This window comes from Hippocampus comes, unplaced genomic scaffold, assembly GCF_001891065.2.
Source record: "Hippocampus comes isolate QL1 unplaced genomic scaffold, H_comes_QL1_v1.1 scaffold22, whole genome shotgun sequence".
Lineage (NCBI taxonomy): Eukaryota > Metazoa > Chordata > Actinopteri > Syngnathiformes > Syngnathidae > Hippocampus > Hippocampus comes.
The window spans coordinates 4,971,513-4,999,216 of NW_017806175.1; the positions used below are offsets into that span (position 1 = coordinate 4,971,513).

General features: G+C 44.1%; 1 protein-coding gene across 9 annotated transcripts in view; it reads left to right on the plus strand.

Moving 5' to 3' along the window:
- dab1a (DAB adaptor protein 1a) overlaps positions 1-27,704 on the plus strand; it is a 179,895-nt gene that overhangs the window by 1,466 nt on the left and 150,725 nt on the right. For 3 of the 9 annotated variants that reach the window (XM_019896688.1, XM_019896684.1, XM_019896689.1), the window contains exons 1-2: positions 4,929-5,093; positions 12,333-12,488. The gene's annotated coding sequence lies outside the window, so the exon portion shown is untranslated. Of the gene's footprint in view, positions 1-4,927; positions 5,094-11,245; positions 11,337-12,332; positions 12,489-27,704 lie in introns of those variants that run through there. The other 6 variants (XM_019896691.1, XM_019896690.1, XM_019896693.1 and 3 more) reach the window with 4 other exon arrangements.

Sequence of the window (27,704 nt, forward strand, 5' to 3'; positions counted from 1 at the left end):
GCCGGTGACACGGGTGACGTCCCGCTCGCCTCGACCTGAAGGTGTCAGCGAGGTCACTGAGAGTCGACGTGATGGACGGCGACCGCCATATGCGCCGGCACAGTGACCTTGTCCACGGGACGGTTTGCGGGGGCGACAATTTTACTTTGGCGGTTTAGTTTTGTTGCACCGCGTAGTCTAGTGTGTGCGTTTTCTCCACTGGGAAAAAGAGGCAGCGGCTTCCTTTTCACTTGAAAGCGCAGGAGCATGCTGGAGGACATCAGCGAGGGGGGGGAAAAAAAAGTGTCGTTGAGATTCCATCAGTGGAGCCTTTGAGTGGAGCTGATGGCAATCTCAAGGTTGCAGGAACCGGAAATGGAGTTTCAAAAAAAAGAAAATTTTATCATCACTTTTTTCTCGGCAGATACATTGCGTTTGGAGGAATAGGATAAAACTCAGGTGTGGGTGTGGGTGTTATCATAGTTTATCATTACTGTTCATTTTTAAAAATTTCATTTTCAGTTTTGTTTATTAAATATGTTTAGTGTTCATGTTTAGTTTTCAGAGTGGGTTTGTTAGGTTTTTAAATCGTTTTAGGTTTTTCAAAAAATGCTTCGTTTTAGTTTTATGGCGGCCTTCGGGCAGTCGGACACCCTGAACTAGTTGCCAGCCAATCGCAGGGCGCACAGAGACGAACCACCATCCACGCCCACACTCACACCAAGGGACAATTTAGAGTGTTCAATCAGCCTGCCATGCATGTTTTTGGAATGTGGGAGGAAACCGAAATACCCGGAGAAAACCCACGCTGGCCCGGGGAGAACATGCAAACTTCACACAGGGAGGCCGGAGCTGTAATTGAACCCGGTACCTCTGCACTGTGAAGTCGACGTGCTAACCACTGGACCACCGGGCCGCCTCGAAAGGGTCAATCCAACGTCATTAGCTTGTCTTTATTGGACGCTTGCAGCCGCGCATGCGCAGTCGTACGCGTGTGTACCGCTCTCGAGTGTGTTGCGGCGGGAGATTGACGAGTTGCTGCGAGCGTGCTGCCAACGTGTGACTGATCAGTAAATATTCTGTCCTGTGCTGCTGCCTCAGCAAGTCTCAGCGCATGGATCACATTGGCAGGCAAGCAGGAAGCAGGGGATGGGGGGGGGGGGGGGGAATTAACCCATGAGAGCCAGTGAGGTTATGCAGGCAACCACACAGCAGCAAACACCATCAACTACTCAGTTCTTTGATTGATGTCCTCGTGGCCTGGACTCGATCGGGTGGGAGAGTCCACTGGAAGGGTTCAGGTTCACTTGCTAAGTGCAGGGCAAGTCTGCGGTTCCGTTCACGTCTTCTCGCTATGCTTTGGAACAGTACAATATTTGAAAGGGAATTTCAAAGTCGCTTTCAAATAGATTTACTTCATACGTGCGAATTTTACAATTGGAATCGCAAAAAAAAACCCCCAAAAAACTGCAACTTTCGTGCAGTCACGGTTGCCTACTAATTATGGTTTCTATGAAATGAAACGCCAAGGCAGTGTTAGCCATGTCCAATCGGGAAGCTCGCAGTTTTTTTTTCCTCCTAAAAGCCGATTGAAAAAGAAAAGAGATTTTTTTTTTCTCTCCCCCCGCTCTGTCCTCTCGCTTGTGTAAAGCCTGCCAGTGCGGACGCGCGAACATGCCACAATGGCTTCCCTGCGCGCTAACATGATTACATTGACGTGGTGGAATGGAGCCAGAAGGAAGCAGGCTGCCTCCCCACTGAGTGGCTGCGCTTCTGCAAGTCAATAATAAACACCCCGCACACCAGGAGCACATCTTCTTCTTTATGATCTACAGGTGATGCCGGGGCATCATTGTCACACTGCTTTTCTGTCCATCTGGGAGTCGGCATCCAGGCGCGCATCCGGAAACTTTCCAGCGGGATGGCCAGGGTGACGCAAGGTCTCACTGAGGGGTGGCCATGAACATGCTCCTCATCCCGTCTGTAACCGAGAAGTCTTTGTTTATCATAGCATCATTCATGAAATATGCTGTAATGCTTACATATAGAGAGCTATGTCATGCACTGATTTTCTTGCTAACAGCTATCAAAGTGATCAGTTGTCACCAACGGCCAATGCCATTTTGCAGACCGCAATCGATGGCTCACTCATTCAAATCAGATCAAAAGAGCACGATGACAAGGAAATCTCTTTTGCTTCGGTGTATTGTTACTATTTTGAATGTGAGTACTGTATATTGGTACCTCGACTTACGAAATTAATTGGTTCTGGCAGAAATTTCTGACCGAGAAAATTTTGCCAGTAGAGACCCGTTTTCCATGTAAATGCCCTAATCGGTTCTAAGCCCCCCCAAAATTCGGACATAAATGTTTTCGAAAGCATAAAAATGCATCAAAATACTGAATGAGAGTTGTGCATCATGTAAAAAACAAAGAATAGAGTCAAGAATAAAAATGATGGTCATTTAACTTTCAACTGCATCCACCTCATTTTTTTTTTGCCCTCTTAAGTTCATGTTCTCTCTCAGAAGTGGTTTGTGCCTGCCATTTTGTGAAGAACCGATCCAAGGAGGTTTGCTTTTGTCGGCTTTTAACAATCCTTCGACAGATATAGTAGAGATCCCTCTTAGCCAATGGGATGCCAGGAAGATGCCAGGCAATAGCCAATAGCAGAGCAGCTATAAGTATTGCTGCGTTCAGGAAACTCGGAGCTGGAAGTAGCAGCCCAAACTGTATTTTTCCCTTTCGTATCTTGAAAGATCTTTCCCAACAAGGGGCAATATTTTCCGATTGAGGCGTTTCGTAACTTGAAAATTTCGAATAAAGAGACGTTGGTAAGTCGAGGTACCACTGTACCAAGGTTTAGAATAGGTATGAAAATCTTCCTCTAGATGGGGCCAGAGAGTGACCAAGGGTGGCCTACTTGTAAGTCAAGAGACCGCTGTATTTTTATACGAGCCGTCTAAAAGTCAAATTTCCATTATATGCCCCCTTTACAGCTTTGAAAAATGATTTTAAAAATGGTCATTGTACGTTACGGCCTTTCTGCGTGAAAACAAGCACTGTGATGACAAACCGTCCCCTTCACATGACCTCGACTCATCATCGTAATAACCAGATAACCTTTAGTGACTCCTCAGCCTAAGTGAGGAAATGCCACATTAAACGAGACAGCGGCGCAAAAAAAAAAGACAAAATCCACATACGCACATTAAAACGGCGTCAAGTGTTAAATGTGTCGTGTCTTAAATGTCACCTGACTGTATAACGTGGAGGGCACGCCGCTGCGCTCTTTGGCTACGGGCTACGGGGAAAGATCACGCTGTCGCCAAGCGTTGTCGAAACATGCTGACAAGCAAAACCGCAAAGGACCACTTAAACGCATTTTGACAATCTGTGGGCAGCTGTAATTAAACACATTTGTCATCCATGCCACTGAGATGCAACTGTCATGACTCTTCCAAAGTGCAAATTGTCAAGCGATTTTTTAAAAAGGGGATATTATATAAAATTGACTTATTTTTTTATACGAATGGTTCTCTGCAATATCTGCCAACCCATCAAGTGCAAAATGAAACAACCAAGTCAATATTTTGGTACAGTACAGTATTTGGAAAATATTTGCAAGTATACTTTTCCCACGATTTAGTATTTTACAGTTTCATTCCAAAGTGGCATAAATTAATCTTCCAAAATTTACACCCATATGTCATTAAAAAAAAAGAAATGAATAAAAAAATGAGGGCCAGATAGTTCATTAAAAACGTTTTTTTTATCTCCATATAGATGACCTTTAACCTGCACAACTCAATTGAAAAAAATCTTACAGAGCGAGAAGTAAATATTATTTTCCAGTCTCGTTGGGCCTGAAAACCAATATACTGAACCCCAAAGTTTCCACCAATGGGCTTAAGGTAAAGAAATGTTATGCTGATTTATGAAAATGCCTATGAATATTAACCATTAAAAAAAATCTATGGCTGCCTCCTGACACGCTAGGATGAATTGAAGTGAGCGATGGAGCAATTATTGTATGATAATGCCTTTCAAGTTTCTTATACAACATATAGATTTCATAGATTTATACACATTAATGAGCTAAGGAGGGCGGGGTGTGGGGGGAGGGGGGTGAGGGGTGGGGCGCATTTGTCTATGCATTGGATTGGCACTCCACATGAGCGTCATCACGCCTTAAATCAGTTTGGAAAGGATTCTGTCTCCTTGCATCGAGCTGACAGCATCCAAATGTTGAAGCATACAGTAGCTGAGACACACGCACACGCACTAACGCACGCACACCCTCCAAGATTGACCTGTCAAAAAAAAAAAAAAAATTCTTAAGTGGAAAGTTGTTTTCCAAAAACCAAGACCCTGAAAATTAGACAGCTCGTCGCCTCTCAGCTCTGTATTTATTCTATATTTTGGATTTTAAAAGTTACCTTTATTTTGTCAACCTCTATTAAATGGAAATTCGCTTATTGCAGGGGTGGTGGAACATATCAAAAGTGAGGGAAGACTGTGTATATTTTTAAGTTGTACTATTAATCATTTAACTATAATTCATGAACCAATCATTAATGTATCGTATATATCAATCTTAATATTTTTTATTTGATCATTTAATAAAGGTCAATATCCTTTCAAGTCGTAAAATAAACAAAATATATAGCCGACCGAGGCTAGAGCCGGAAGTCCCGCCTCGTCTTGTCACTCAAAGCACAGCGTTGCTCGCACCTGGCAATTTTTTTCAGGTGGATTTTGCCGAGCAATATTTGGGCCGCGAAGACGTGACGTGTTTATGAAAAATGAATATGAGCGATTATGCTGCTGTGTTTGGTAGTTAAACCCTGTAAAACACTTTTCTCAATTGTTATATATTTGTTTATAAAGAATTCCGAATTTAAAATTCACAATCAGAGCAAATGCGAACCGTCCCCCCTGTGCACAGGGCAGAGACTTGGTACGGTCCAATTAGTGTTTGCTTGTTCTCCTCTTGGCAACTGATTTTGTATGTGGCAAGACGATACCATTCTTGCTTTTTCCTCGGTGACCAGCTTCCATTTTGTGACCGCAATTCAACAGGTGGCCTGTAACGAGACTAACCAACAGCAAAGGTCAGAAAAAAAACTAATTTGTAGGACACTAAGTACAACAGCTTTTATAAGTTGAAATGGGAAGAATAAACTCCTGCGTTGTCGGCTACAAAATGCTAAAATGCTAACGTGAACCTGAGTGATGAAGGAAACTTTGTTCTGGTGGTTGTATTTGACCTGTGAGGTGGTTTTGGTGTATTTCCAACGCTCACTATATTATTATACTAATATATATTCATAATAATTTATTATGAACCAATATGTTTACATTAGCTTGCTTTGTTACGCTGCCTTGACACTCCACAGTCTCCACTTTGCTGCAGAAATTTCCACTCTCTAGTTTCATAGGATTTTCCACCTTAAGTGTGCTTGGAATTATTTGTTGAAGTGGGGAAATGACAAATGTTACATAGGTGTGGAACTAAGATGCTGATATCATATGACTTTTGTATGTAAATTATGCATGTGTGTATGTTGTGTGTGTGCGAGTGTGCCTGACACTGGACTGGGATGAAATTGTCCTCTATGCTCTCTCCCAGAATCCCTTTGCCAGTATAAACAGAGTGTGTCTGCGAGCAAAAGAGACCAGTGAATTATTAAAGTGTTCTGAAGCGTCGCTCAAAGAGAGCCGGTGAACCACTGAGTCACCACACACACACACACACACACTCTGGCAGGTCCTCCGGTAATACCCAAAAGACGCCATGCTCACAATCCCTTCCCGTGAAGAATGTTTGTGAGTGTTGGTGCTGAGCTAAGCTGGTTGAGTCCACAGTGTCCCTCTGTCCAGCTGCATGTCTTGGATAGTATCCCGTAGTGGTGCAACGATTCGTCGCTTCACCGACGACAAACTGTTGATCAAATTAATTGATAATCATTTGATATGTTTGACTCGTTTAGATAAATTTTTTTTGAAATTAGAAATTTTCCAAACACTCAGCTTCTCAATAGTTACCGGATTTCCATCGTACATGAAAGTGGATGTATTGTCATTGTGTTGAATAAAATTAAAACATTTCCTTTTGCTTGGGAAAACAACACTCAGCATTTTTGCCGATTTTCTGACATGTTGCGTAGCAAACCAGAAACTGAATCATAAGTAATATGACTTTTACAGGGCAAGAATTTTATTTGAGGTTATCATAGGTGCTCCTTACCAGAGCAATCACAGATTGTCAACCGCTCAACGATCGCCAAAGTCCACTGTTCATTTTTGACTTCGTACGAACAATATTTTTCCATCTTTAGAAGGAACGGTCGGCAAACAGAGAATGACACCTCCATTTTTTTTTTCTTGTCCTCTCAAGTCCCGTTGTTTTAATTAAACTGCTAAACTTGATCACATGGCTTAAGCGTAAGTGTTAATCGAAGTCCGTTGATCCTTCTCAACGAGTTGACCATCAACTAAAGAACGAGTTGTGGACCGTTGGGAGTGCAATACCGCAGCATCCGGCGCGAACTGACAATGGAGGAGGACGGTCGTGCGGTTACTTCTCGGCTTCGTGTTAGGAGACCGATTGGAGTCTGGTTAAAGTGTTCTGAAGCGTTGCTCAAAGAGAGCCGGTGAACCACTGAGTCACCACACACACACACACACACACTCTGGCAGGTCCTCCGGTAATACCCAAAAGACGCCATGCTCACAATCCCTTCCCGTGAAGAATGTTTGTGAGTGTTGGTGCTGAGCTAAGCTGGTTGAGTCCACAGTGTCCCTCTGTCCAGCTGCATGTCTTGGATAGTATCCCGTAGTGGTGCAACGATTCGTCGCTTCACCGACGACAAACTGTTGATCAAATTAATTGATAATCATTTGATATGTTTGACTCGTTTAGATAAATTTTTTTTGAAATTAGAAATTTTCCAAACACTCAGCTTCTCAATAGTTACCGGATTTCCATCGTACATGAAAGTGGATGTATTGTCATTGTGTTGAATAAAATTAAAACATTTCCTTTTGCTTGGGAAAACAACACTCAGCATTTTTGCCGATTTTCTGACATGTTGCGTAGCAAACCAGAAACTGAATCATAAGTAATATGACTTTTACAGGGCAAGAATTTTATTTGAGGTTATCATAGGTGCTCCTTACCAGAGCAATCACAGATTGTCAACCGCTCAACGATCGCCAAAGTCCACTGTTCATTTTTGACTTCGTACGAACAATATTTTTCCATCTTTAGAAGGAACGGTCGGCAAACAGAGAATGACACCTCCATTTTTTTTTTCTTGTCCTCTCAAGTCCCGTTGTTTTAATTAAACTGCTAAACTTGATCACATGGCTTAAGCGTAAGTGTTAATCGAAGTCCGTTGATCCTTCTCAACGAGTTGACCATCAACTAAAGAACGAGTTGTGGACCGTTGGGAGTGCAATACCGCAGCATCCGGCGCGAACTGACAATGGAGGAGGACGGTCGTGCGGTTACTTCTCGGCTTCGTGTTAGGAGACCGATTGGAGTCTGGGGGGAGCAAAGAAAACAGGTTGTTGTCGCAAAATGGAGACTGCGGATGATAATGCTGCAGTAGGCGTAAAACACGCTATACGCCCACATTAGCATGAGTGCCGCTGCATCTGTCGGCATAAAAGTCGGGAGGACGCTGGCAATCTTTTATAGCCAGCCAGTGGCAGCTTGCAGCATTATCTGTACTCTGTGTGTGTGTGTGTGTGTGTGTGTGTGTGTGTGTCGGGCTCCACTGACTGCTGCTAGCCAAGCTGGCATTCATTATCAAGCAGGTAATAACACAGAGCACTGGCTCTAACTCAAACGGCCGAGGACTCATTAATATAAACAGGCCCCTAAACCCAAACTCAATTTACTTGAAAGCCTCTTTGGAGACGCTGCTTGAGTAAGTAAAGAGTGTTTTCTTTCTTTCTTTCTTTCTTTTTTTTTTCTCTGCTTCTGCGCTAACTGAATGCACCAAATGTATTCGTCTGTATTCTGCCAACACACGTCCCCCACTCTGCTGTAGTTTAAACCCTAAATGTGCTCCGAGCTCTGATCCCCAAAACATTTTGTCGTTTCAAACACATTTTGCAGCATCACCCTGAAACATGGGCACATGGTAGCAGGGAACGATACGGATCACATCCACATTCATGTTATATAGATTATATATCTATATAACATGTTTTTTTTTTTTAATACGTTGTGTCTTTGATGACGCACAATCGGCGTCATTAGCCTCCCATGGCAGGATGTCATCACAGGCGCCGTGGGGGGATGTCGACTCAAATGCAATTCATATATGCAGAGGCACAGGTGCCGCCATCTTGTAGCTGCCATTCATTCGCCACGTGCCGGCGCTTTGATTGATGACGTGAGATTAAAAGACAGGTGCGATTTATTGCTAAGAAATACACATGGACACCATGGAGTGTTTGACATCAGTGGGCCCAACGTGTTACATAACATCCTAATACAATTGCTCCGAGCTCTGATCCCCAAAACATTTTGTCGTTTCAAACACATTTTGCAGCATCACCCTGAAACATGAGCGCAGGTGGTAGCAGGGAACGATCACATCCATATTCATGATATCTAGATATATAATGTTTTTTCTCATACGTTTTGTCTTTGATGACGCACAATCGGCGTCATTAGCCTCCCATGGCAGGATGTCATCACAGGCGCCGTGGGGGGATGTCGACTCAAATGCAATTCATATATGCAGAGGCACAGGTGCCGCCATCTTGTAGCTGCCATTCATTCGCCACGTGCCGGCGCTTTGATTGATGACGTGAGATTAAAAGACAGGTGCGATTTATTGCTAAGAAATACACATGGACACCATGGAGTGTTTGACATCAGTGGGCCCAACGTGTTACATAACATCCAAATACAATTGCACACTAAATAGTTGGCCGTAATGTTTTGTCAAGGGCAAACTCTCATTTTCCTACTTTTGCACCCAAAGATGCTTACTTGTGTTTTTTTTTTTTTTTTTTTAAAGATCTTTTTCGGCAGGGTATACATTTATTCACCTGCCAAGCCATTAGTCGCATCAGCACAATCGATTGAGAGCCAATACAAAATGTTACGTTTTGTGAAAGAGGTATTTATTTAAGAATAGATGCACTCCCGGTATTGCACTGCCTCATTCTGGGATGCTTCCAATTTTTTGTCCCTCTTATGTAGCTAAATAAGCTAACTAAAAATCCATCCATCCATTATCTGAATCGGGGGTGTGCTGGAGCCTATCCCAGCTGTCTTTGGTCAGATTACAGATTCTCTAAACAAAATCTAGTGCATAGGGACAGGTAGGTTTGGACTTTTTTTTTTGTTGTTGTTGTTTCTAAATAAATTGGCAATTACAAACTGCTTTTTTTCCCTGGGTTGTCTCAGTGTGATTGTTAAAATTAGTTTGATGAACTGATATCTTTGTATGTGATAATTATGTAAAGAACACAGAAATCAGGAAAGGGCCTAATACTATTTCACAGCACTGTAAATTGAAATGTAATCGCCGTCACGATCATAAACATGGCAAATGTCAATCTTGCAGTCTGCGGTAAAATTGAGTTGTTCTTCTGTGGGTCAATGGGTCAGTCTTTCCTCATTCTGATGGACATCCCTAATCTGTTGAGTACTTGGCAGTTATTCCCAAAATTATTGATTTGTAATTTCAGACAAAATGCCCACAGTAACTGAAGTCGAAGTCTGTATAGGTACCGTATGTTTGTCATCCAGTTTCCACAGATTACTGAGCCAGGGTTTAGAGGACTGCCTCCCAAATGCAAATGAAAATGGGACCGCTTCAGCATTCCCAGAGTCAGTATGCTGGTCCACTCTCGAACCAGCCTCCATCCTCTTCCTCCTCCTCCTCCTCCTTCCTCAGCCGCTCAGCAAGCATTCGTAATTAACAAGCTTTTACAGTTCGATCTGATCCCCCTTGAGCTTGGATATACGTCTGCGAATCCCAATGGAACACAGGCTGTCTGCTTGCCGCTGCCTGGAAATACTGGAATAATGAAGAACATCTTTAATTTCCCTCAAGAGATGAAGGAAATTAATCTCCCTATCAGTCCTAGATAGTTAGCCCGGCTGGTTGATAGCTATTACCTCACCGGTTATCTTATCTATTAATTTAACCCCAAACCCCCTCTCGTTGACTTATTAGTATGTCTCCGCTCTTTAAGCTCCCTGTTTTATTGATTTTATTTTGCTGTTGGCTTATCAGTGTGTTGGTCCGAGTCACTGAGCCGAATGTTCTACTGAGCTAATAGCTCACTGGTTAACCGAAGAAGACATTTTGGCTAATTGGCCAAAATGTCTCATTTGCTCTTACCTGGATGATTAGGTTACAGTATTTAAATACTTTATTTATTTATCAAACTAGTAAGTCAAAATGTCTTCTTGTGTATAAGCTCAGTGGTTTGCCAAAGAAGACTTTTGGCTAACTGGTTACGTACAACATACACCAGTAAGCTTAGTAAAAATTTTACACAAGCTAACCAGTGAGCCGATCGCGAAGAAGAGATTTTCTCTGAGCTCACGGGTTAGCCCATCTTTGTGTTATGTCAGCATGTTGACTTATTAGACCAAACAAGTTAGCCAAAATTACTGGTTAGCTATTAGCTCACTGGTTGGATTATCCGTAGATCAGCCCTAGTGAGTTAGATGTTGTACGGGGGATTTAAAGAAAGTCCAAACAATTGACTTGGGCTTTTCCCTGTCAGGGGACACCACAGCGAGTCACTTGCATGATTTGTTTGGCAATTTTTACACCTTAGCAATGCATCCATTTTAGCTTGCTTGTCAACAGAGCCATCTATGTATAGCTAGCTTATGTATCCTTGCTATGAAGTTTTGTAATTAGTTGGTTGTTGGCATATTTTTCTCAAGCAAACTAGGTAGCCGTATCCTCCGCAGAGCTGCTATTTTAGCTTGCCAGTTAGCTGTTGGCATATCTCTTCAAGCATCAGTCACAATGGTATAGATCTTTACATCTCTTTAGCATATGCTTTGTGTACTCTGACACTCTTCCGATGATTACTACGAAACGACGGCATCAGCAATTCATCTCTCCGGTTCGTTTGAGTGGCTCACTATTTTATTTCCAAGAGACTCGTCAATGGGAAGTAGAGAAGTGGCAAAGGTCATTTGGTGACGGTAATGATGTTTTAAGTGGGGCGTGCTGCAGTGTGGTATGAAAAGTGAGATTCTTTTTCCTTGCAGATGATGTCCTACACCAGCATTCATTCAGTCAAGCAGCGCTATCAGGGTTTATTGCAGTGGCCATAGCAACAGCAGTGAAGTGGAGAGGAAGGTGAAGATTTTTGTTGTTGCGCTAATGCACCGAGTGTCCTTGTTGCAATGGGAAACTGTTTTAACCACCTTTTTAATTTCCTTTTTAATATCCACCCATCCATCCATTTTCTATAACTCATTACGGTCATGGGTGGGCTACAGGAAACCAACTTATTTTGGGCAAGAGGCAAGGTTTACTCTGGCTTGATCAATCACAGGTTAAATATGGGCAAACTAGAATTCACATTGACACACGCGGACAATTTCATTCTTCAGTTTCACGCTGATGGTATTCTTATTTAATGGGTTTGGCATTTTCTCCTTTCTGCCACCTTAAATGCCAACCAAGGACATACGTGCAGCTGCTATTATTTCGAAACTTTGTTGAAGAAATGGGAAGGAAAGCCCGACAGGTGACTCGATAAGGCTTGTGCTGGTCACACCGATCAGATGTTCTACTAATAAAATAGTTGTCTGTACACACGGCAATAAGTGACAATTTGTCATTTTTAAAGTTCAACATTTTATCTTAACATGAGCGTTTGAAACTCTATGTTAACGCCGCACCCCTGCGCTCCTCTCATGGTCTTTTCTCACTTAAAATTGTGCAGAGGAAGCAAGATGACTGCAGACTTGAAAGCACAAAACTCGCATAAAAGCTTCCATTGCGAATGACTGAATGAATGACATAACTGATATTTGTGCAGATTGTCATCAGATTTGTGTGCAGTATCTTGTGACTGCAACACTTAAGGGAGGAGGAGATGCTGCTATTAGGTGTAATGTGGTAACAGTGTGGGCAGGTTGGGAGGGGGTGAGCGTCAGGAGGATGTCGGGATGCTGAGCTCTGCAGCGGTGAGTGTCGAGCTAACCACTTGTGAGCGCCCCCCCCCCACCCCCCACCCCTTACCCCCTTTCGACTGCGTGCCGGTGCACTCGTCTCGCCGAAACACACTCCCTCTTGCATCTGTCCTCCACCTCGGCGGCCGCCTTCAACTGCACTCGCTCTCTGCAGGTTTCCATCGGAGCGGCTCTGGATTTCGTGAGAGAATTCCTTGGTTTCTGGACGAAGAGGAAAAGGGTTGGAAGCGGAAGAAAAGGAGTGGTGGACGAGGAGTGCCGGGGTGGTGACCGAGAGGAGGATCCGGGAGTGACCCACACTGTCCATCAGGTGTGTGTTCAGTCTACTTATTTTTTAAATGTAGGAATTATATGAGGATATACCGTATGTATGTATGTATGTACATATAGACAAGCACTGTTGTCACTTTGCTGATTCAAGCTCAATTTTAGAACACACTATGCGACTGAGAATGCTGAGATAATTAGCTATCCCATGCTAAGCCGCGGATTCAAGTTAAACAACATTTGGGACTTTTCTAAAGACCTTTTTGTTCTGATATAGCTAACTTTTCCCACAAAAAGTTCACCATGTTCATGGTAAAAGTGACAAGATCATTGACGCCCTTATCCCGTATTGTTCTTTACAGCCACTAGAGGGCGTCTGGATATTGCTATGATGTGCTGTGATGCATTAAACAGACTCATTTGTCATTTCTTTGTTTTGTATTCAAGAGTTTTTTTTTTTTGAGGTTTGGTCTTAGTGGAGGAATTTGCGCATTCACCGTATGATTTTTCATATTCTATCGTGGATTGTATAAAGAGATGCGAGGAGGAGAATAAATATGAAAGAAAGTGGAAAGAGTGTTGTCGGCTCATGCTGACCGACATGTTTGTGTGTGTGTGTGTGTGTGTGTGTGTGTGTGTGCGCGTGCGCGTGTGTTTTCAAAATGGCTTGTCGTACTCTGGCGGGGTTGAAATCTGGCATCAATCACAGCACGACTGGGTGCTGGCTTGCCGTTCCCCTGGCAGTTTCTGTGTACATGAGTGTGGGAATGTGCTCCACAGCAGCCAGTAAAATAATTTCACACATGTCCTGTGCAAACTCATCGTAGGTTTTCGCGTCGTCCATCTAAATTGAGACTCCCCTAACCTGGCCTGACGGCTGCCCGGCCATCATTTCACAGTCTCAATTGGCCACAGGATGCAGTGAATGAAGTAACTGTCCATCACCCGTAAAGTATCTAGGAGCCGTCTTTACTGGTGCTCAGAGAGACAGATGGAGGTGGTATGGGGCCAATAAAGCGATGTTCCTGCAGGATACAAATTTTCAACATACGAAATGTGACTTTTTTGCACTTGGGCCGTAGGGACGTCATGGGCAACAATTTCTTTTTTTTTTTTCCTTCTAATTTACCCGATCAGCTGCAGCCTCTTATACAGTGTCCTGTTCCAACCTGACTGAGTGTACAGCTTCTGTACAGGTTGATCTCCAGGTCTTTTTTTCTTGCCCTCTTCATGAATTTTCCACTAACTGGGGTCCATGTCATTGCCGCAGAGGTATTTTGGACTTCAGTCCGTGTGCGGTGGTATGCACTTAATGCTCTTATATTCTGTGGTGTATTCCAGTTGAGCAACACAGCCTCTCCTCCAACCGAACCAAATGTGTGTTGTAGTACCAAAACTGACCTGAGAGAGGCAGCATAGTGTCAAGGGGCATCTAGACATAAGGTTCAAAGAGGAATGAACAATAGAAGAAGATATAGAAGAGGCTATGCTAACTGTTGACTGAAGCTGTGCTTGTCTGGTAGCTGCATTGCTTCATAATTGTGTTTGCGAACGCTAGAATTGGATGTATTTCATACGTAAGATGCCACTATGTGTAGTTTTTACTTTTTAGAAGTGGTTGGTAGGCCAGTGCCCCTTTTTGACCAAATGCCAGGGGGAACGGGGCGAGATTAAATGCCCGTGGATCCAATCAGTTAGCAACTGTGACTCAGCCGACTCCATTATGGTGTATGTGTGACTCAGCAATATGCGCGCGGTCGCGCGCGCGCACACACACACACACACACACACACACACACACACACACGACTCAAAATAATAAAGGAAATGTTGAAACACGTTTTGATCTCACTGAATAAGCTATTGCAGTTGAGACCCTTTATTATATTGTGGAATTTGTTGGGAGCAAAATAATTGACTTGTCTGGATTCATACTCAAAACAAAAGTGTAAAAATCAGATTATATACTGATTCACCTTTTGGTGGAACTTCCTCACAACAATTAAAAATGAGATTCAGTCGTGTGTGTGTTTTCCGTGTGCCTGCATGTACACTCTGCAGCAACTTTGCCTGCTCCTGATGAGGCGATGGGTGACAGACCATGGTTGCATCAATAAACACCTGGACAGTCTGTGGTGCGATGTTATGGTGGTGGACGGAACAAATGTGCTCGATTGGATTTGGTTCTGGGGAACGGGCAGGCTAGTCCATAGCATCGCTAACTTACTCATGCAGAAACTGCTGATGCACTCCAGCCACTTAAGGCAGAGTATTGCATCAGTTAGGGCACCTCAGGTACTTGCTACTATTAGATCTCCTTTCACACTGCTCTGGCAGTGCTGCTCCTGTTCCTCCTGTTGCTAGGTTGTTGTTGTTGTTGTTGTCCTCCTCCTCCTACAGTCCCCTTAACGTCTCTTGACCTTGTCTCTTGGTACCAAAAAAAAACAAACTTGCTGTCCTGGCTGAGCTGCACTGCCCGCGCAATTTCCGTGAGTTGCAGATGCTGTCCGCAGTGACCTAAAGTGAACTAAAATCGTCAAGAAAGGGTGAGGACAGGAAATTGGTCTGTGGCCGCCATCTGAAGAAGCATTTCTTGAAAAGGGCTTGTCTTGCGAATTGCCTCTCATTTCCACCTGTTGGCCGTTCCACACAACAGCGGGTGCAATTGATTGAAAATCACTCTTGATTCCTAACTGGGCAGGTTGATCTCCCACAAGTGTGATTGACTTAGCGTCGTGTCGATAGGATTGTGTTCCCTTGATGATTTTGAGCAAGCGTATATTGCTACAGTGCTGAATATTGACTGCCGTTATTGGTGCTGGCGTCGTCGTCGGTCGCAGTGTCCGCACACAAGCCACTCGTAACTTTACACCCCCCCCCCCCCCCCCCCCCCCCCCCCCTGCCGCTAGAGTGTCATCAGTTAAACCGAGAGGGGAAAATCCAATTACGTTGGTCTCGCGCTGTCTGCCTCCCGAACGAAGCGGCGTTTTGATAACTTTGATTGCTCAAATCTGCTTCAATCACGGGACGCGCCCACAATGCTGTGACGGCCGTGGTGTTGAGTAGCGGAGGTGATGCCGGTCTTGGCTCCGTATATCCTGACGGGAGAATCCCATTATCCTTTTCCATACGTAGCTGCCACACAGCCTTTCGCGGATGGCGCTTTGTCGACGCCATGTATGAATGAGCAATTTAAATGCACATATCTTCTTTTGTTGTGCTGCATGTTTTTTTTGCCGTATTAATGCACATATTTATTGTGTGTCCTCTTTGTGTCCTTTAAAAGGATCCTTGGGTGTGGTAAATAACGCTACAAAGTCGATGAAAATGAGGAGAGATTTTTTTTTTCTTTCCTCCCTTCGCGGTTATAATGAGGGCTCATTTGATCTCCATCTCCGCGCAATCTCATCATTCAGGATTGCAGCGGAATGAGGATGATTGCGTGTATTATATTTAGGCCACGTTTGTATGGTGTGTGTTTGTTCGTGACAATGGTTGTTTAAGGCTGACAAACAAGTGCGCCTGTTGACGCACCTGTTGTATTTGATTAGGGAATAGATAAAATAGGTCAACATGATACAAAAGGAGTCATTTTTATTGTTGCTTGTTTTGCACTGAATTGTGTTCTGTAAACAGAAGCACATTAATTAACACGGATCATTTGGGACACAGGGCAAACCTAAAGAGCAATTTGGGAGGCTTGAAGAAGTGGGATTTGGCTATTGTGTGTGATGAAGTGCTGCCTCTACTACTGAAAATGGTATGCATGCTTTTAATGTCTGTGGGTGCTTGCTTAATTCTTCGCACTTTATTCGTCTGATAATTTGGGACATAGGGCAGACCTAAAGAGCAATTTGGGAGGCTTGAAGAAGCGGGATTTGGCTATTGTGTGTGATGAAGTGCTTGCTGCCTCTACGACTGAAAATGGTATGCATGCTTTTAATGTCTATGGGTGCTTGCTTAATTCTTCGCACTTTATTCGTCTCGTCCGAGGGTCGGCAACCTGCGCCACTTTCATCCTTACGTTGATACAAAAGGAGTCATTTTTATTGTTGCTTGTTTTGCACTGAATTGTGTTCTGTAAACAGAAGCACATTAATTAACAGATAATTTGGGACATAGGGCAGACCTAAAGAGCAATTTGGGAGGCTTGAAGAAGCGGGATTTGGCTATTGTGTGTGATGAAGTGCTTGCTGCCTCTACGACTGAAAATGGTATGCATGCTTTTAATGTCTATGGGTGCTTGCTTAATTCTTCGCACTTTATTCGTCTAAAGGGGTCGGCAACCTGCGCCACTTTCATCCTTACGTTGCGACTCTGCGTGGCTTGGGACAATAAATTAGAGTGCATGTTATTTGTCTCGCAAATGTGGATCACTTCTGTTCTGTTCTCTGACTGTACACTACGTGGCGGTGTTGCTATGAAAATACCCTTGAGATGAAAAAGAAAGGGGAGGTAATGGCGAATATAGAGTGAGTTGTAGGAACGAGTGTTGTACTGTTAATAGCCTGATAAGGAAATCGTGATTGGCCTTGTTATTTTGCCTCCCAACACCGCAACTTATTTCTTCAGACTTTGTGCAATTTCGGTAATCAGCCTTCACGTTCGCCTTCTTCACACACGTTTGCGAGCACTTGACGTGTCAGCATGCAGATTTGACAGGTGGCATGCGCGGAAAGCCCAGTGACAGCAAAACTGCACAATATAGGAACAGAGTATTTTATTTGTGTTTGTTCGTTTGTTTCATTGTGGCTCCCTCCCAGTTTTGTCTTTTTCGTGGAAACCGGGTCGAAATGGCTCTTTGAGTGTGAAAGGTTGCCGACCCCTGGTCTAGTTGTTGATGCTAGCATTGTTGCAATGCCTTTGGCTCCGCCCCCTGTCGGTAATAAAAGCCGTTCTTGCATTGACGCATGCCGCAATCGAGGGAGTGGGGCGACCAGTGGCTCTTTCGTGAAAAAGTGTACTTTTTTTTTTAAATTTAGCTACGGAATATAAAGGATTTAACCGTACAAATTTTATGGAGAAGCATCTTATTGAACCTCACGATTTAACCCGACAAATTTTATGGAGAAGCATCTTATTGAACCTCACATTTTCAACTAAACGGCTAACACACCACCATTAGGTCTCCACTGGCTAACGGTTAAGTAATGTTATCATAAGCCCTGCAACACCCGTGCGTGTGGTCCGGTCTCCAGTTAAGAGCTTCTGAGAGCTCTTGGGGGAAACAATGCTTGGCCGTGAACTTGGACAATCACCGAAAGGAGTCGCCGATTGCCGCTTAACTCTGACCGGAAGCTGCATCACCTAATTTGGTCAAAGGCTTTTATTCCTCTCTTCAGATGAAGTGGGTGATTATCTTCACCGTGCGGTCCCCAGAGGAAACCAACAGATGCACTATAATGCAATTGTGTGAGAATGACTCCGGATTTCTACAAAGAACGAAACCATTGCCCCTGCACCAAAATGATGATGCACACTCTTTTACACCAAGCGTAGACTACTTTCTGTCACCAAATTCTCATGTGCGCCAGGGGTGACGGCCCCAAACACGCTAGACCAGCGGTTCCCAACCTTTTTTGTAAGTTCTTTATTCGTTCTGTCCGGCCCGGTACCAAATGACCCACGTACCGGTCCGCGGCCCGCGGGTTGGGGACCACTATGCTAGGTGATACATACGCTGGCGCGAGAATTAAGTTTCGCCCGTCTTTACGCTGAGCACGCGGGCGCCGGTCTACCAAAATGGGACCCTTAGTGTTTCGAGCGTGGCTAAGTCTCAGATTTTTTTATTGCACTTAATATATCACCGTCTTTGTGTATATGTGGATTATTTTTGACTCCTGGACACACGTCCCACGGTGCTTTGAGATACTTTGCAGGTGATTGTCAGCCGCCGATATTAGTGCAAGTGTAATAACGCTGATGTTTTGCCTCCCGAGAGCCACTCCTCGGCAATCACATTTAGTCAACACAATCACTATCCCGCCTGCCACTCGGCGGGACACAAGACACGCGCACCATTTTTCATTTCCTTCGGAGCGTCACAAGCGCGCTATTTGCCGCCGCGATGAATCCATTGGCCGTGTCGCCGAGGCTTCTTACAGTGAGGGGAATGACTGCGCTGCTTTTTATTGTCGTCGCTACCGCGGCATCGCTGTTTGTTTGTGTCTGAGATGTTAGACTCGTAATGAAATGCTGCTTTGTGTCCGAGTTAGTCATCCTTGTAAATCAGGCGAGTTCTTCCCTTGAACCGAAGTATCAATGGAAAACTGACAGGCGGTGACTGCTGAGCTTTGATCTCAGCTACAATCACACCTTTCAGGCGGATACAATATACAACCAGTCATACTTGAACAATATCATTGAATGAAGGATGTAGATACATGCTGATAGTTCACATCCTCAGTGATTTTTAGTTTCTGTTGGTTTGCAGATAACACACAGAAACAAACCTGACTCTTTACCCACAAATTAAATGTCTATTGTAGTACCGGTGTGAGGCAGGATGGGCATCCAGACTGCATCGGATCGTAAATATTGAACACGTTAAACATTTTCGGTTTTCGGCTCAAATTCCACGAACTGATTGGATAGGAATCATCACTCTTAATGCAGGATAATCAATCACGCAGTATAATCTTTCAGAGAATGATAACCAGGCCTTTGCTGACTTTGATCGCAGGGATTGAAAAAAGTTTGAAGATTGGTGCAGGCAACAAAAGAACAACCGCCTCTGGCCTCTTGGATCAAATGGAATCTAAGAAATCAATCGTTTTCTTTCTGAGAGACTGAACGATGATCGTTGAAGATCGATTATCAAATGATTACTTGTATAAAGCGCTGACAGAAACTGTAGAAACCTTGACCTTGATCTGCTTCCTTGGCCGTCGATTGTTAACCTGCAAGAGCAAGTGTTCAGCGGACATGGACAATTTGTCATTTTTTAGTTTGAAGAGAATGGACCGAGAATCACTGAAAGGACTCTCGTACTTTTTTTTTTTCACCCTCCAATTTGAAAAAGTTCCCCGTTTTTTTTTTTTTTTTTTTTTTTGCATTCTTCAGCCAAAATACACAAAGTATTAAGAATTATAGTATACTTAACATCCACACATGTTGAAATCACACCTTTTGGAAAACCTACCTAATCTACCCTAACCCTGCAGTTTTTTGCGGTTGCGGCTCCATTATCAATGCAAGTCCTCATGGTCAAACATAAGCTCCAACGGCGTACGTTTTGCCCCCCTTGAGATAACTCGTCCGCGGTGACTTCTCAGAGCTGTTCTGTCACGGTCAGGTAATGACACTGCACATGCTGGGTTAAAGAAAGTTCGTGTGAAATGCCCGCCGTGCCGACATTTCAAATAAAGCCACAGTACTGCAGCAGCAGCAGCAGCAGCAGCCTTAGAAGGCGGGGATTGAGGGGCGGGGCTGGAGGGGTGAGCAGAATGAAGTCTGTGAGTGAAATGGAGCGAGGGGACTATATAGCTGACGTGGTGGATCGATAATATGCCCTTTGATCCATAACATTAATGGGAGGGAATACGTTATTACTGTTAAGAGGCGTTAGGTGGATGGGGCGCTCGTGCGCGCGCACGCACAGTCGCAGGATGATACATCACATCTGGGCGGCTAGCCAGAGAATATCCCCCTCACCCCTCTTTTAACCTTGGGAAAACTCAGCCGAGCTTTGTCCGTCCTCCTCCTCCTCCTCTTCCTCCTCCTCCTGTCCATTTCATCTTCTGTCCTAATATCCTGATTGAAGCGCTCACCTCTCGCTGTCGTGGTTAATGAGCAGCAGAGGCCTGAGTGCGGCGTGCTGAAGCGTGGCCGAGACCCAGGGACACTCTTCTTTATCAGCCAAAGAAGCCCTGCGGAAAATAGTCATCAGGGTAGTCTAAGGTAGTTGCGCAAATGGGCCGTAGGTGGATGAGTGATTCGGACTGCAAGGGCATTCTGGGTTCAAATCTTTCAGATGTCAGACTTCCATGTTCTCATTTTGGGACTCCCAAAACCCATCCACATAAGTCAGATTAACCGAATATGTTTCGGCCCCTGGCCGGATTATCTACCCTATCGGCTGTAGTTCTGTTTTGTTCATGTGGAAGTGCTCCCGTCTCGGATAGGATCTCTGCAGAGCCTCAGGAGCGGCCCTTCATGATTGGCCGACAAATAACAGCACCAAATTTAAAGATCCGCCGTGATCCTTCCAATTATTGTTATTTTTTTAAAATTTTTTTTACGTGGCTGCTATAGTGCTCAATGGCGCGTGTTTTGAAGTAGAAAATAAACCACCGCATGAGCTTAGCAGAGCAGAGCGAAACTCCATCGGTACTATGCCGTGGAAAATAGGCATATGTCTGTCCAGAGAACATGCAAATGGTTTCTCTTTTCTTGTGCCATTCATGGCAAAGTCACTTCAGTCAAAACATTCAAATGTCTGTGACTCATCAATACCGAACGCGAATCCAAAGTTGCATCACCGCAGTTTCTATTTGCGTCGCAGCAGCAGGACGGCGGCGTACACTGTGAATATAAATATGGAAGGATGCGTGTTTGTGCAGCTGTGTGTACTCGTGTCACGTCGGCGTGTCGTTCGTTGCCATGCGGCGTAGCGGTTTTGAGCGCTCTGAATACAAAACGACCTCTGCCTGACGTTTTTTTTTTTTTGCATTGCGAATGACAGCGGCTAGCATCCTTTTCAGAGTGCGTACAGTTGCTTGAAACAACGGTCCTCAATTACCGGTACTGTCCAAAATATCGCTTTACTGGATGTGAAATGTATACGCAATGCAAAAAAAAAATGTTTTGGGACTGCTACTAACACTAAAAGTACATATAACAATCACATGTTAGTCATCGAGCTATAAATCTTCAATGCAAAAAAATGGTTTGGGACTGCTGCACTAAAAGTAAATATAACAATCACATGTTAGTCATCGAGCTATAAATGCATCACTGTCCCAAGTCCAAGGCAGAATTTCTGATACAGTTCTCGGGTTGGATCTTATTGGCTTGCACCGGTCAGCGGAGCTTCTGTTGTCGGACATAAATCGTGTGGATCTATCACCGTCTCACGGGCCCTTGGGTGCCGGCTTGTCATGTTGAGCCTGGTTTACAGAGAAAAATATGGGCTGCATTCTGTATCCGGTGCCAGCTTTTTGCCTTTATCTGTGAGCCACAGCACAGCATAAAATGGGACGAAAAAAAATGATCGCCCTCTGGACGGAGTGGATGCCAGATCGAGACGGTCCTTGGCTGCACAGTCGGGTCTGATAACAACCTTGTATGTCACATTTCAGGTTTTCTTTTTCTTGGGTGAGAAAGAGAACAGTTTCACAGCGATGTATTTGTACAACTTTTGGGCGTGTGAGAACGCGAGGTTTTGGCCACTTTGGACAGTTCTGATGGCCATTGATGGGGTTGTTGAAGAAAACATTGTACCTGGGCAATATGTCCGATCACAAGTCAAAATCGTCAGGAAGCATTTTTACGTGGTTGTCATTTACCTAACATGGTATGCAAATAAGCATAGACACTCAATTGAAGTACATTAGTGCCTCTTTCGTTCTCTGAGATAAGTCACAGCGACAAAGGTGAAAATGTATTTTTCTGTAAATGTTTTTTTTCCTCTCCCCCCCCCCCTCCTCTTCTCTCGCCACCCGCTCTTGTCAGCCTTCCTTGACTCCTAATCAGCAGCTTTTCGCTCCCGTTTTCATATCTGGGCCGCCCTGCCTCCTCGTCTCCTATCTGCAGCCGCACTCCGGACAGATGGAGTGTTTTTATTTTGCCCGTTTTTCTTCTGCCTGAGCGGCGATACCGAAATTCCCATTCCGCTGCCCGCGTTGGAGATAAATCAGAAACATTTTTTCTACAGTTGCGATCAATGCTCAGGACCTTTTTTTTTTTTTTTTCCCCCCTCTTTTTCTCCCCCCCTTTCACCATGAGCACCCATACAAATACACCACACAGTAGTGAATCTTTTCCTCCTCGGGCTCCTGTTTTTTTTTTTTTTTTTTAAAGCCTGCTTCCAGTGGTCCACTCTTGCGAGAGGGATTTGCATCTAATTAGCATCTCATTAAAGCTTAATAGCATGAACCCCATGCCCTCCAGACAATAAGGGGTAAAGATCGCAGAGAAGAGTCTGCTTTCCGCCAGCGGTTACTGTACGTCTTCCCTTTGCGCATAGTGTGTGACACGTCTGTTAATGAAGGAAATCGTGGCACGCCCACCTGCGTGCCCTCACCGTATTGTTGTGCGACTCCCTCGAAACATTTAACTCGGCCTTTGACGCCGTTGCTCACAATTGCCCGCTCGCTGGCGAGCCTTTAATGGCATGGATTTAGTTGGCTTTGGTCCAAAACGAGATGCAGTCTTGGTAAGAAACTGACATTTAAACGGCGTGTCAGCATTTGCAGATTCATCGATGTGCAGATTCCTTTTTATTCAGCCATACGCTCAGTGAAACTGTTATCGCATTGGCGCCAACTGGTGGCATCTTAAGGTCAATTATGGATGTTGAAGTGAGTTAAGGAGTTTCATTTCAACATCTCAAGTGTTTTACCATCATCTTTAGGCACACGATGTGAAAATATTCCGTGTGTAAACCCATTCATATTATTTTGGGAACCTCTCTTCCATTATTTGCCGATAAAAAACATTACCCACCTATTTTCTGTTTAGTGGTTTTTATGTTATACCGCAATGTGTGCCAAGGAACTATCTTGAAATCAGGCGAGGAGCTTCATTTGCTCGAGCCAAAGCCTTCTCAAATCGAAAAAAGTATTTACTGCCACCTTGTGGCATCCATAGGCAATTGTTTTGGTAGGGATGAATTACTGGCAGATTTTTTTTTTGCTATTTGCGGCAGAGCGCAATCCCAATTCTCCACAAATAACGGGAATGTTTTAGACAAAAATGTTGGTCTTTGGGGAGTACCTACCCACCCAACAAGTGTGAAATAGTTGATCCTTTTTAAAAATTTTGCCAAATGCAGGAGCGCAATCCCAATTCTCCACAAATAACGGGAACGTTTTAGACAAAAATGTTGGTCTTTGGAGTACCTACCCACCCAACAAGTGTGAAATAGTTGATCCTTTTTAAAAATTTTGCCAAATGCAGGTCGCCGATATGTTATGAATGAATATTATGTTTATGCCGTTGACGGTGGAGATGCCGTGTTTTACTAGGTTCTGCAAAGTCAAGACGGATCAATTCTGCAATTGCTCAACTGCTGCAATTTTGCACGAAAATGGGGAAAAAAAAAGGTACAGAAGCATCAGATGTTTCGCGCAAATGAAGCTGCTCGTAAATATTCCCACAGCAGTGGAGATGCCATGTTTTACTGGGTTCTGCAAAGTCAAGATGGATCAATTCTGCAATTGCTCAACTGCAGCAATTTTGCACGAAAATGGGAAAAAAAAAAAGCAGCGAGGTACAGAAGCATCAGATGTTGCGCGCAAATGAAGCTGCTCGTAAATATTCCCACAGCAGGACTCAAACTCGACAAACAGCTATTGTCTTCATTCAAAAGCCAATGAGGAAATCATACCCATTGCAGTCAACAGGGTGGAAAATATTTGTTTATGTCAATTTACATCAGTCTTTCTGTGACAATTCACGGATTAAACCTTTCTTTGTTAAAAATTGTTTAAAACTGCCTCTTTGTACTGTATGTCTTCATGCTTTTTTTTTTCAATTAGGACACCTCCCCCTGAACATATGCATGCCGTTCACCACCACACTTTGCGCGTGTGTGTGTGTGTGTGTGTGTGTGTGTGTGTGTGTGTGTGTGTGTGTGTGTGTATAATTTGGAATCCTTTCTAATTTCACACTTGTTAAGTTTCCATGTAAAAGCCAACATTTTAGAAGGGTGCCTGCGGGGGTGTGTGTGTGTGTGTGTGTCTCTTACTAACACACCGATACAGTAATAGGTATTGAGCCTTGATGCGAATAGTGAAAAAAAAGTATTGACACTCCTCTACTTGTTAAAAAAAATTGTCTGTTAATAGATTTTGATTCACAAAAAATATAAAAAGTAAAAATAAATAAGGATCATCAGAAAGTCGGCTATCTTCACGCGGCTAAGTCTCTCCACTGCTTGATCTCCACTGACAAAACGGGCTAAACTTAGCTCCTCCCTGACATACAAATCTCATCTCTCCGTTGAGATGCATCTTTCTTTGACATAAATTTCTGTACTACTGTCCTATTTAGACAGTACCTTGCGGAAAAACGCTAATATGTGTTTTGGAGATTGGTTCTGGAGTTGGGGGTGGGGGCAAATACACTGGTGCTTTCGGATATACGAGTTTCAATCAACTTTCCTCAGCAAGCTGCAGTAATAATCGTATTTATTTTCTCAGAGGATAAAGAATATATGACTTTCAATTGTGTATTGCCTGTCGACATGTGTTGCTTTCCACTGTTTTCAAAAATCCGTTGCGAATCGGGTAAGTTGGTATGTGATTGATTTTGTGTCACAAATACATGGGGTGGATTACTGTAACTGAAACCAAGGGCACACGAGCCAAATAGATCACAGTAGAGTTGCGTTGCATTGTCGCCACTTAATGAGGTCATCAGCCGCTTGTTGTTGTTTATGATCTTGGGCCTCCACGCTGCTGAGAGCTTCTCTCATGATTGCACTTTTTTTTTTCTCCCCCCCACTCCCCATTCTCGTCGTCGTCGTCGTCTCTGTTGCACTAATTTATGTGTTGTTGTTGAAGCTGCCGCGCTGATAGGCCCAGAGATGGCATTTAGCTAAAGAGCAGAGAGGCCGTTAGCTTCAACATTCATCTAATCAATCTCGCTAATGAAAGCGCCACGCTTTCCGCAGCCTCCGTTTCCACTCGCTATTCTCGCCCTGCCCTCTAGCCTTTCATTTGCTCTCCCCTTTTCCCCCCTTTTGGCCTCTTAACGGTGCTGCTTTTTCATATGTGGAGGAAAACGGTTAGTCACCAACCACTTCTAGAGCCTTCACGCCTCTCGCTAACTATCTGAAGCGAGCTACAGACACAAAGGTTAAATGTTAGTTTTGAGCGACTTTGTTCTCACTGGTCATACCAAATGAATGCATTTGAGGAATATTATTGTCTGGCCTGGGAGGCAAGTGTCTTCATATACAATGCAACACAGCTTTGCCGTATACATTAAACCAGAGTTCCCCAACCCGCGGCCCGCCGACCAGTACCGGTCCGTGGTTCATTTGGTACCGGGCCGCACAGAAAAAATACATACATTACATCACTTCAGTTTTATTCATTTCGGAATCTGAAAGATGTTTTATTTTGAAAAATTAACCAGATTCTAGGTTACATCCGTCTACAGTGTGTCACTCTTGACGGAGGTCAAAGCGCGCTTCTCACTCACGTAATAGGTTACCGCCAAAATGAAATCCAGGAGCTAACAAAATGAGTCAAAAAACAGAGGTCTTTGGAAAGTTTCTTTGAGAAGGGGGAAAGGCCCAGCCAGGAGACAGAAGAGGAACCTACGACTTTCAAGAAAGAGAAGGCTACATTTAATAGACAATATCAGGAGTCCTACTTAAAATACGGATTGATCACAACGGGAGATTCCCACGTACCAAGCCCACTCGGCATAATTTGCGGCGATGGTGAGTCGTATTTTTCATGCACTTTGTATTTGCGGTCTATCTTATTTTGAAGGCACGTTTAAACGTTACCATAGCGACCAGAGAGCGTGGCGGCCAGATAGGACGTTCCTCATGTCGTGATGCGTGTTTCTTATTATGTTTCGAAAATACCACAGTTTTCACGCCAGTCATTTCATATTATTTTGTTGTATCTATCCGGCCTTTAAAGGCCGGTCCCTGAAAATATTGTCTGACATTAAACCGGTCCGTGAGGCAAAAAAGGTTGGGGAGCCCTGAATTAAACTGCCTGCAAGATTTGTTTCGAACCAAAGCCACATCCCTCACCAACATGAACGTCCACAAGACGTGCATTGGACAAACGCCGTTTGGTAAACAAGCTGATCTTGGCCATGGCTACTACATTGCTAGCATTACTTCTTTTTTTTCCTCCACTTTTGGAGTTCATGCTTTAAATTTAGCTGTAATCTCATGAGACTTATTGACAACCCCAAGAGTTTATCTACGACCTTTGAACTATATTGTTATTCATACCTTTTATTCTATCACGATCACAATTTGTGCAACGTGCCCATTATCACGTGGAAGTGCGGCTATGACGGGAAGGGACCACGATTCCACCCTGATAAGGACCATGCCGTCGAGAGTTGAGCAATATGGTGGAAAAAAAAAGTTGATGAATGCCGAGCCTTTGTGCAGACGTCTTCCCCGCAGCAAGGTTGCCGCTTGCCTCCATCAGGAAATATCTGTCCTTGTGCTCTGCTCTGAGCTTTTTGTTTATCTTTATCTCGCGCACGTGCACACGGACACGCGCACGCTTACAGCCAGACAAAAGGCACATTTGACAAATAAACTTTGTGGAGGCAGGTCTCTGCTGAGGCTGGCGACTCTGTCTTGAGAATATCAAGCAGATGGATGGAGGGAGTTTTTGTGTGTGCGTCTACCATGGCGAGTGCACGTGTGTGGATGTTGAAGACTTTAGGGAGAGGAAACGTGACCCGCACTTGCATCTCACGGCCACGCAAACTGATTATCAAGCAGGTGTAAAGAAAGCAAAGCAACTCATTGTTGTTGCCCCACACAGCGCAGGAGTCTATCAGCACAAAGGCATCGCAATGAAATGTTCCAATTTGGAGTTCAGTTGCCATTTTCGTCATGCGCATCGTTGTCAGGAGGGGCCAGTTGCATAAAGAAGATGGCGACACAATGATGTTCTTTGTTGTTTTGCCTCTCCTCTAATTAAACGTACTGTGAGCCACATTTTAATCAAGTGTGCGTTTGTAATGATGACGATTAGGCCGGTTCGCAAATTTTGGGATTGCAGGATTTTTCAACCCATTCCTCCATATTTCTCATATAAAACAAAAAAGTAAATTGTTTTTCAGCGTTTCATTCACAATTTTTTGGTGAGGAGGCGGTTTGAAAGGGAAAAATCCATCCATTTTCCGATCCGCTTTACCCCTCACAAGGGTCGCGGGGCGTGCTGGAGCCAATCCCAGCCGTCTTCAGGCAGTAGGCGGGGGACACCCTGAACCGGTTGCCAGCCAATCGCAGGACACACAGAGACGAATAACCATCCGCGCTCACATTCACACCTAGGGACAATTTGGAGTTCCCAAGTTTTTGGAATGTGGGAGGAAACCGGAGTAC